Source organism: Coffea arabica, chromosome 11e (assembly GCF_036785885.1).
Source record: "Coffea arabica cultivar ET-39 chromosome 11e, Coffea Arabica ET-39 HiFi, whole genome shotgun sequence".
NCBI classification, from domain to species: domain Eukaryota; kingdom Viridiplantae; phylum Streptophyta; class Magnoliopsida; order Gentianales; family Rubiaceae; genus Coffea; species Coffea arabica.
In genome coordinates, this window is record NC_092331.1 from 44,146,302 (window position 1) to 44,155,121 (window position 8,820).

Consider the following 8,820-nt stretch of genomic DNA (forward strand, 5'->3'; position numbering starts at 1 on the left):
GGGTAGGAAAAGAGAATTAGAGCAGGTACAATTGTATCAGGTTAATATCATTCCTGTAAGATTTGATATCATTGTACCTTGTTTGAACAGCAATTTTTTTTAAAAAAAAATTGTTACGTTTTCTGTGAACACATTTCTCAATCACATTTTTACCTCACATATATCAAATCGTTACAGTAATTTTTTTACAAAAAATCTAAAAAAATTGCAATCCAAACACAAGTTTTCCTTTCCAGAATTTGATGTATTTGCCTCAAACTTTGCGACCCAAAAAAAAAAGATTAAACCAAATCATATGACTTCACACCAAATCTGGTAAGAATTACATAAATAGCATAATTTCCACCATTTGGTAGTAAAAAAAAAAAAAAAATACTATGAAGGCTGCCCATCAATACATCATGCAATTCTTGACGTGTTCATGATAGCGCATTGATAACTATTTTACCGTCGTCCTGAAGATAAATGATTAACTCTCCTTTTTTGTTTATTTTTATTTGAATACATTAGCTCAAGACCATAATTTTGTCACTTTTTCTGTGTCTTTTGGAAGATGGGCTAGATTGAATATCTTTTGGTATATTGGAAAAGTAGAATCTTTAGTAAGAAGTAAGAATGGGGCTAAAGGGGCGACTAGAAAAGGAAATCTTAGTGGGGAGAGAAAGGGTGTCAAATATTGTTTATGGAAAATCATTTTCCTTCACTTAATCTATAATAATCAATCTAATAAAGCAATTGCCATTGAGGTTCCCAGCCATTATGACAACTAATTCTTGAAAACTTTTAGTGGTAGGTGATTTTACGATTTAAAAATGAAAGTGTGAACTAAAAGTTAGAAAAAAATTTGAAATGTGGAGAGATTTACTAGGAAATAGTTTTTAACATAACCACTCACTACTTTAGTGTATATAATTTTAATGTTTTGGTGTCTAGATTTTCTCGTGAAATTGGTACTGACAATAATAGCTAAGGCATCAAATCTCTAATTAGTTTATAAACTAGGCTATTAATTAATATTTGAAAAATTTTATATTAAATGACATAAGACTTAAGTAATAAAAATAAACTAGAAAATGATCCATCTTCTTGATTTTAGAAATTTTCATACTTATCTCTATCGCTTAGAAATGCTTGTAATTTTTTTAGTTGTTTTTTATAGATGAACTCTTAATATCGCTTTATGTAGGTGAACTCTTAATGTTTAACCCTTCGAAGCTCTTTAAGCTTGCTCCTCAACATATTTCTAATCAAACTATATGTATTTTTATCTACGAATAATATGAATAAAAGTCATATCCCAATATTCAACTAAGAGACTTAATACAGAGTATAGTCATTAGAAAATAGGGAAAAATGCACTTTTCATCCCTAATGTTTAAGGTGTTAACCAATTTCATCTTTAAAGTTTCATGCAAAACATATTTCATCCTTGTAATTTTATAATTTTGAGTAATTTCATCCTTAAAGTTTCACGCGAATACATTTCATCCTCGTAGTTTAATAGATTTGGCTAATTGAGGACAATTGATAGATTGTCAAGGATTTTAAATAAAATATTGTCACTTAACCACAACATGCCCATTAGTAAAAAAAAAAAAACACACAGGATCAACAAAAAACTTAAAAATCTTTTCTTAATTCACTTTTTCGTTTAAATACAAAAAAAATCTAAGAAATTTTTAGCCACCATTGCTCTCTTCTTAATCACAATCGAACAAGAAGATCCAAAGAAAATAAAGTCGTGGAAAACAAACAACCTCATTATAGCCAATTGGAAAAGAATGTTGAACAACCCCATTACAACTAATTGGAGGAAAATATTAATGCGAAAGAAAGAATGGTTTGGATTGTCATTTATTTGCAAAATTTTATTTTGTTGCTGTGTATTTTGCACCAACACTTGCATCATGTACATGTTTTTCAATCATCTATTTATCTTTCAATCAATCTATTTGTTTTATCTCAAATACATCATATCATAATTTTAAAAAACAAAGAGATAGTCTCCTATCCAAAAACACTTGTTATTTCTGTAATTTAATCAATAATTGAATTAAGTATTAATAATACAATTACTAATGTGACATGCGATGATATTATGTACAAATTGGTTAACAATCATTTAATTGTCCTCAATTGGTAGAAATTATGAAACTATGAGGATAAAATGTGTTATACATAAACTTTAGAGACAAAATTAGTCAAAATTATAAAACTATGAGGATGAAATATGTTTGGAATGACACTTTAGGGACGAAATTAGTTAACACCTTAAATATTAGGGATGAAAAGTGCATTTTTCCCTTAGAAAATATTTTGAGGATAAACTCAATGAAAGGTAGAATGAGCATATTTTTATTCATTATCACCAACGTTCCTTAATTGGCTTTAAATGATTTGATAACAGAGAAAAAGTGTACTAGTGATTTAAGGAATCAACAAGACCTACTAGTTAATTGAGATATTCTCAAGTGTTGATGTACTAAATGATATATTAAATTCCTGTACAGGTTGTAGATTATCAAATCTTCGAAGTTGCAAAAGTCATAAAATGCATGCGCCGACGTCGCATCGCTGACCCAATGTATGCCCCGGTCCTGACGTGACAACCTCGCACTACAATGTTTAATGTGTACTTGTTAATCATCGAAATCAGGGGTTAATTTTTTTTTTCCTTTCGTGAAAAAGTGGAACTAAATAAAAAAAAAAGATCAAATGTAAAGTGTGAGAATAATTCTAAAATTTATATGTATTTTTATGTGGTATGTTGTGTAGAATAACATTACCCTATGAACACCCATTAAAAAAAGATTTAATCAAACAGTATATGCAATACTATCATCATTAAGATAACTAATTTAAATTTAAATTTTACATCATGATATATATATTATTGATATATATAAAATTAACTCCTAAAAATATTTATAAAAAGTATGGCGTAAATTCTAATTTGTAGAATCTACATGAACTTAAATGCTAACAATGCTTAGACTAAAATTGTTTTGCAGAATAAGCACGTAAAGCATTGTCTCTACGCAAAATATAGTAGTTTTACCAGGAATAATCAAACAAAGGAAATTTTCGCAATTTGATCTAATAGTCCAAAACTTTTCATGGATTTTGATATCTTCTAAACATGGCATTCAAGTTAAACCACAAAACAATCTCAACACAAGTTCAATTTGTATGAAAATTTTCAGGCAAGTAGGTCTATGCATATATAGTACGTGTATACTAAATTTCATGTATAAATTCGAAGGCTAGCCTAGATTCTTAGTTTTCGTTACAAATATGGGATTTATTAACTATACCAACAGTAGGCACCGATTAGGAAAATGAATATGTAAAGTATTGGAAAAGGAACTAGATGTTGTCATTAATTGCTTTCTAAAAGTTTTCCTTCAACAAAAAAAATTACTTTCTAAAACTAGTCAATTCAAACATAATAAATCCAGAGTAAATGAAGTATAGCCCTAAGGGGCTTGGTCTGGCAGTTGAGATTGCTGAAAATGGAGCCTTAGGTCCCTGATTCGAACCTTGCTGCCAGCAAGTTATGGAGGATGGGGAATAGTCTGCGGCTAAAAAAAAAAAAAGTAAATGAAGTATATTCATACTTTACAGTGAGAAGGATTTTTTTGACTATTAATTAACACACCTAAATTCTACACAACCTGACATTTAAATACACATAGTAATAATTAATATCCTCTATTCTGAGGGTGAGATGTGTTGGGTGGTACGAGAGAAGGGAGTGTAAGCAAGAGGTCTCGGGTTCGACTCCTCCTACTTTCATAGAAAAAACCCTCTATTCTATTTATATACCTTCTCAAATTGATTTTATTTTTTTGAAAAATTTAACATTTGCAATATATTTTAAAGAGTGCCTAATGAATACACGTCAGATAGGCCTCAGTGAAAAAAGAAAGAAAAAAGGCCATTCCAGCCTTTCCAGGTTGCATTTGACGCAAAGGAAAAATGATAAGTACTCGATTTCCCGTGTTTCTTTCAATTTCTGGTCAACCAAATTGGACGGAGAATTAAAGCGACTGACTTTACATGCATGACACGCCAAACACGAAAGGTTTCTAGTCAGACAATAAACCCCCCGTGTGCGCATTGAAATCGACCATGTTTCTTCTTTCAATTACCTGCCTAAAGTCTAATGAAGCATTTATTTTCCCCTTTTGCCTTCAAAATTTTCACAATTTTGTTAAGGTCCCTATAGTAGCCCTCTCCACTATTATGACTCATGATGCTACCAAGAAATATTTGTGGTCTATATTTGTCACATTTACATTTAATTCTAAGAGGTTATGAGAGAAATAAGGATGAAAATGCAGAGAATTTAAACCTTACTCTAATATTAAGAAACCAAAATTTTAAAATAAAAAGGTTGAAATTGCCGGGCAAGGCATATAAACCATGCAATGATTAATGAGCTCCTTTGAATATATATATATTCTTTTCTTTTCTTTTAAAATCAATACAAATAAATAGAAAATTGCCCTAGAAAACAATTCTTAATTTTTATGAATATAATGAACTTGAATTGATTATTGAGTTTCAGTTGTAGGATATTAGATTAATTTGTAAGTTTACTCAAATCAATTTTTCTAGACATATAAGAGTAAAATGAAATTTTTTTAAATAAAAAGTTGAAATCACTTTACATCACACAATACCACCACGGTTTTTATATAGAGATATGGTTATCTCTCTACTAAAATTAGAAATTCTGATGGAAAGCCGAACACAACCTAAATTTATCAGTAAAATTTTCCAAAAATTTATGGTAATAAATATGAAAATCGAGCTATTAGAGTAATCATGTAAGAAAATATTTTGCCCACTTACTATTTTACAATCAAACTATAATTCATTTTTTGTTTATGGCAAGTTATGCAAGTCCAAAAAACTTAATTGCTGATTTTCCAACCCATCCTTCATTTTTTATTCTTTCTTTTGTCTTTTGGTAATAAGGTTGCGGATTCTTAAGGGAAAAAAAAGGATTGTTTCTTCTCTTCTTCATCATATACACAGTGCGTACGTATTCATTTCTTTTGTTTAGCTAATTTAAGTATCTTTACGTAATTTCTTTAATAGCTAGTTTGGAAGAGCACATTTGGTGAGAAAATAAAAGATTACAGAGGAAAGTTGAATTTTTCTCACATTTGGGACTTTGGATTGGAAAGAATTGAAAAGAAACAGAAGGATGTCAGCTCCCTTCCACGTCAGAAAAACTTTCTGCCCAAAATCGGCGGAAAACGTGAGAAAGTGGAGTGAGTTAAATGAATTATACCATATGCCATTTTTACCCTTAAAAGATTAAAATATAACTATATAACCTAATAAAATTCTCATGGTATCTTAAGATTTAAGGGTTTTTACGTAAAATTGAATCTTGTCTTTTCAATTCTCTCCCTTCCAAACAAAGGAAAGTTATTTCATCTCCTTTCTTCTCCAAAACTCCCAAATAACATGAAAAGATATTATAGTCTTTTCTTTTCTTTTCTAACTTAAGGTTTCTGTTCTTTTCTTTTCTTTCCTAAACTCCCAAACTAGCTATAAGAGTAAATCTTATATACACTGTCAATATATACACTATCATTATTAGATATACGACACATTTGTAAAATTTGAATTTTAAATTTAAATTTAGATTATATATCATGCATCCAATAATAAAAGTAGATATACTATTATTATATAAAAAAATTAGTCTTTTAATAATTTGTATAGAAAGTAGATGTGCATTATTTGACAATGATAGTAATTTTTCCCATGGTGATTGGACTTCTTAGGCCTTATCATGGGCTTACGGCAGAAGATTAGAAAGTCTCTCCATGATGTCAAGTACGGCCTCCTCATCCAGGAAGAATTTAGTTCAACATTTGAGGAACCCAAGAAAAGGTCCCCTTTGTTTAGCTCGGCTGTAACCTTTTTTTTTTTTTTCCAAACGATAACATGAGCTCGGCTGTAACTTGTATGGTGGTAAAAGGAAGAAGAACTACTTTCGCCTCTTATTGGAAAATTTTGAGAGTAAAATTGTGAGGTGGAAAAAGAAACTTCTGTCAGCCGGTGGCCTACACGATCTGATCAAGCATGTTTTCTTGGCAGCCTTCAAAACGGTCCAAAATGTTTTATTAGGAATCTTGAGCATATGATATGTGATTTCTTTTGGTGAGACTCAAATACAAGGTACTAAATGTGCCATGTCCTTGTTACAAGATTATTTTGGAGGGTGACTCTTTGAAAATCATCAACATGCTTAAAAATATGGAATCTGATGATTCAATTTACCGGTGCTATTAGATGATATCCTTGTTAGTTTATAGAATTTCGTCACTTGGGAGGCTAATTAGATTTCTAGGAATCTAAATGTGCCTGCTCATTTATTAGTCAAGAATGCTAGTTCTATTTCAAATATTTATAGTTTGAGATATTTTCCACCATCATTTCTTTCTTTCGCAATTACTGCAGATCTATTTTCACCTTAATAAAATTTTTCAATTTTTCTATAAAAAAAAATGCCATGTCCACTGTCTTTTTTTTTTTTTTTTTCGAGGCTCCACCATCATTCTTTATCATTATCTGACAAAAGTGCAAAGCGACAAAGTTGAACTAAAACAAAATCTACCGTCTATCAAACTAAAACAAAATTAAAACCAATATTAAATCTTCACAATCAAACAGAAACATGATTTACACAATACAATTCCCAAGATCCAACTTAATATATAGTAGAATTAATCTTTCCTACGCTGACAGTGTATATACTATTAGTTTTGGATGAATGACAACTATACAAAATTTGAATTTGAAATTCAACTATTACGCATATGTCATGAATCTAATGATGATAATGTATATACTATCAGTGTATATAAAATTTATCCTCTGAAATATAGAAAACTACAATGAAAATAAACTTACATAGCTAAAGACTCAAAAATGAATATACAAGCTGTTCTTTCTATCAGTATGGATCAAGTAGTCATATCTATCAAAGCTTATATCCGTTAATAAATAGGATAGACGTAAATATGACAAATGCAAGATATAATATTTTGTATACGATAACAAAAATTATTAAATGTCAACCACTGATTTACATGAACAATTAATATTGAAAAATAACTATGAAGCACTTGTAAGCTATTGGGGAAAAAATGAGCAATGATAGATTGCATATCTTAATCAGCAAATTTTGAGTCCAAGAATCTTAAGAGAAAAATTAAATACGTTTGGAAAAAAAAATCAAAATTAGAACTAAGAACTCTTTGTATCACATGTGAATATGTCATTTTGAAGAAATTGCATTTGAAGAGGACCAAAAAAAATTATTAGAACTCAGAGATTTAAACAAAAAAGAAGAGGATCGAATTACTAGAACTCAGGGTTTTTGCATTATCATGTAAAAAGGGCAAAGGACCAATAAATTGTAAAAACCATAAACAACTAGATACGTACAAGGAGAACTGATATTTGTTATAATCAAAATAAACTTAAATCATATAGCAATAAACAAGACATTAGGAGAGAAGAACATATCTATCAAAGAAATACCGGACTGCAAAGCCTGCAACTTATATTCCATAGCATAATATGTGAATGATAGAAACGGAAGAAGAAGAACAGATCATGTAGTCAAACAAATCAAAGAACTGCTGACAGTTGTTCATATAATATAACTTTAATTAGCAATAAAAGTACAATAAATTACTTAGCAATTGGAAGAGCAAAAGAATAAATAAATATACAATAGTCTGATAACTAATGTGAACCGCAATCAGTTTTGATACAGATAAGGATAAGACAGTAATTGAAGTAATACACCTTGCTTAAAATACTTGTACCTAATGCTATAGGGCAAAAAACTTCAGCCGCCGTTAAACTATTGGCGGGATCATGTTTTGGCCATCGAACTATTTTTTGTCAATAATTGGCCACTAAACAATTTAATCCGTAAACCCGTGACCATTTCATCGTTAATTGCTCTTAAATTCTGAAATTAGCATTACACGTGGCAATGCCCGAGGGCAATTTTGTCCAGCAACTATGCGACCTTCTTCTCCCTGAATTTCTTTCCTCAAACAATCACCGAATGGAACATTATGTGGAGGAAAAAATATGGACTCAATTGGGAGCTCCAAATCTTCAACCACAAATCAAAGATATTAGGAAGGCCATATTTTTCCACTGAGAGATTGAGCACTATTTTTCCATTTCCAAAAGTAATGTTCCGCTAATAACAGTATACATATTAAGAAGAGCCGTACCAGTCCAAGATTATCAGTTAATGCATCCAGCACTTGCTCAACTCCGTCGCATCCGGCTGCTATGTACAAAGGAGTCAAGCCCCCAGGGCCTTTGACATCGGTCTAAATACATAGTAGATTGGACTTAATTTTTTCAGATCTGCGTCTGGATGGTGTCTTAGGAGGACTTCAACCATGGACTTACAATTTCGTCGAACAGCTCTATGGAGCAACCCATTTTCCAGCAGTGCATCTTCAATTGAAGAGCGCTTTTCTTCACCCATGAGTTTGTTGACCAGAACATTCAAAAGCATCTTGACCACTGCACACCAGTCATGTTCGACTGAGAACTCTATAAACCATCTGAAACGCTGGAAGGGAAATGTATCCAAGTTGGGATTTTGAAGACCCAATCTAAACTTCAACTTACTTCTACGGAGGAGCCAACCAATTTCATGTATGAAGTCCAGAGCTTGTTTGAGGAAAGAAATTCAGGGGAGAAGAAGGTCGCATAGTTGTTGGACAAAATTGTCCTCCCATTTTGCCACGTGTATAGCTA